Below are 3312 nucleotides of genomic sequence, written 5' to 3'. Positions count from 1 at the left end.
GTGCAAACAATAGCCACCTTTAGGAGGCTGTTGGTAGACATAAGCACTACTTGTCTCCGCTACCAAAGCTCAACACTGCTGTGTGCAGATTCACACAACACTCCTGCATTTTGAGAGGAAGCAGGGACAAGTGATCACCACTCAGCCAAGTGCTTCCAGAAGCAAAATGCTGTGTGAGTGTGCACAGAGCAGCCAACTTTGGGAAGCTGATGGCAACCACGATCGCTGCTCCTCATCCTCTGAAGCTGTTTAGGAACTACAGCAGAGAACATGGGAACTTGGGGAGATGGGCACGTAGAAGAGGAGATGAATCATGCCCATTCATAACCATGTGACTGCCTAAAAGCAGAACTGCAGTGGACAAGACCTATCACACAGAAGCAGCTAGTGCACCAAACTGCAGTGGAAGGGACCTATTGCTCAAATTGAATAGCAGCAAGATTGAGAGCCTATTGATGGGTTTACCGGTCGGTGAAAAAATGCACTACAGAACAAATAGAATGCAGGGCAGTAGCAGGATGGATATGACATTGTGTGAAAAGTACCAGCCCAAAACACTTTTATCCTGTTAAAATCCTGCTTTTCCAGCCTTGTGTGATAAAGTCCCAAGTTTCCCACCCTGACAGCTGTGATTCTGATCCTGACAGGAGCTCCATATGTACACACAATTGTGGTTTTAAAATAGCCATGCTTAAATACAAAAATGCATTCAGTTTAGCATGCAGTTTTTACATGATCTCAGCAAGCTCCTTTTCTAACCAGATCTTATTGGCCTTGAAGCTATATATAGCCACAGAGCTTTCTTAGCTTCTCCTGTGTCCATCTGTCAACAAAGTGAAGTATATCCAAGTCCATTACCAGGGAATTCCAATCTGTTCTTTCAGGTCCATGCACATAATTAACCTGCTTTGTGACTGCTGAGAATTTTCAAAGTAGCCAGGACCATTTGCATGGCCAGAATGGGGGGTGGGATGGAGGGTCCATGCAGCATGCTCCAGATGGACCTACTCAGAAGCAACTCTACAGGTAACTTTGTATAAGACTTCAGCCTTAAATAAATTAGTTTGTGGACCTGTAGTTCATAATCATGTGGAGAAGCGGTTCAGCTTACAGCTTCAGGCCACAGAATACCTTTGCCACATGCAGTTTCATTTATCAAACCTTGTCAAGAACAGGTGATCTCACATGGAACCAAAGATTTATGCCAAGCCTTGAAGCCCTTGTATATCTTTTTTAACAGCTCCAGTATATCTTTTCAGGCAACAACAATAAAGAGTTCAACAGTGTGTTTTTAGGTTACAGTGTATTGAGAGCCGGTGTGGTGATGGTTTGAGTCTGGAACTGTGACTCTGGAGAACAGAGTTTGAATCCCAGCTCAGCCATGAAACCCACTGGGTGACTTTGGACAAGTTACACTCTCTCAGCCTCAGAGGATGGCAATGGCAAATGCCCTCTGAAGAAACTTGCCAAGAAAACCATATGATAGGGTTGTCTTAAGTCAGAAACAGCTTGCAGACCAACAACAACAATAACCATATTGAAATGTATCTTTGTACACTACAATCCAATGCCTATTTCTTTACAAGTGAGCCATTTTGGACTTAAAAGGATTTACTTCTAATACGCTTATGACTGTGCTTTAGCAGGTGTGAGAAAGTCAAGTTTTAAACAACATTAAGCACACTGATATCACTCCTCCACCTAAAGCTTGCAATGTTATTTTTGGGGACTTGCTGGTTGTTATTGTTGTGTACCTTCAAATCATTTCTGACTTATGGTGACCCTAGGGGAACCCTATCACATGGTCACCACTATATCCAATTCAGTCTGTTCTTTGGGGAGTGAAGAGCTATTGGAGCAATTTATTGGATCGTCACTAAACTCCCAAAGGGGTTTTTTTTTTAATTCAGAGAAAAACATGGGTTTGACTTTCTGAGGTAAATTCTATACTTTGAAGGGCAAATTTTGTCCTCTAATGTCCCCCCCCCCCCAAATCTTATAGTGTTACAGTGCAAAAATGCCATTTCCTTGATACACTTATGTACTATGATATAAAGAAAAAAATTTAAAAAGAGAAGATGAAGGACTGATATACTTGGAATTAAAAAGAAACCCAAGGTCTGAACGGACAGGCCAAAATAAAGATGCTTCAGGTCACTAAGGACTCAAGCGTAGCTTTGGTGCAGCTTCTGGCCTCTTAAGATGTGTGTGTCATTTAAACAACATACCTCCAAAGTGACCCAAAGCAGCTTTATTTTGGATTGTCTGTTCAGTCCCTCAATTCAAGGTGGGAATTAAATGTTCGGCCTGGTGCTGGGAATCACCAGGTAACAGGGACCACTTGGGGTGGCTGCAATGCTACACCTAGAGTATCCTAGTCAGTGCAGACAAGACCTAAGATACCTCTTGGCTCTGAATGCCTCGTCCTTCTACAAGAGTGGATTTCCTTAGTCCATACAATGCTGCAGCACCATTGAAACCAGAGCCTGGAAAAGTTAGTTTTTAGGCTACAATTTCCAGAACGGTTACACTGGCTGGGAATTGCAGGAGCTGTAGTACAAAAAAAGTAACTTTCCCATATTGTTATGGAACTTAAGAACACAGAAACCATGACTTGGCCTGAATGGATCATGCTCTTCTCCACTGTCACCTTTGCCAGGGGCCTAAAGGAAAGTTAGCCTAAGTATTTTGACTTATAGTTACAGAGTGGCAGCAAAGAGACAATAACATGGACAAATTTCTTTTAAAACAGTCTTTCATTCAGATATCAACTCACCTTTGTGTTAGTGAATATCTTAGTTATTCTGCACAATCGCCAATGAATACAACATTCATTTAGTTGTTCAACTCACTCCAATTCTTACTTTAAAGCTAAAATTAATCCTCAAAGTAGGGTGGGGTTTTCCCTCCACCTACAAAGCACATTTGAAATTTCAGTGTTTTTCCACCCTTGGGTCAGACATTAGCTTAAGTAGGTTTTGCTGCTGCTTTTTGGATAAACAATATTATCAGCAGGGGAAACAGCATGTGTTCAGGAGTGAAGTAAATCAGAGTTCAACGAAAACAATTTCACGTTTCAGAGAGTATTAATAATAAACATAATACATCTTCAATTACGATTTTCAAATCACAATGAAAATCCAATAAGGAGAGATTATTTCAACTGAATGGAAGCTAAAGTGAAGGCTATTCTTTAGTGAATAATAGTAGAATGAGCCCTTAGTATCTGCTGGGGTTTCGTTCAAGGATCCCCCTGTGGATATCAAAATTCCTGAATGCTTAAGTCCCAATATATACAATGGTGTAGTAAAA

This window comes from Sceloporus undulatus, chromosome 4 (genome assembly GCF_019175285.1).
Source record: "Sceloporus undulatus isolate JIND9_A2432 ecotype Alabama chromosome 4, SceUnd_v1.1, whole genome shotgun sequence".
Classification (NCBI taxonomy): Eukaryota; Metazoa; Chordata; class Lepidosauria; order Squamata; family Phrynosomatidae; genus Sceloporus; species Sceloporus undulatus.
Note: the sequence above shows the minus strand (reverse complement) of the source record.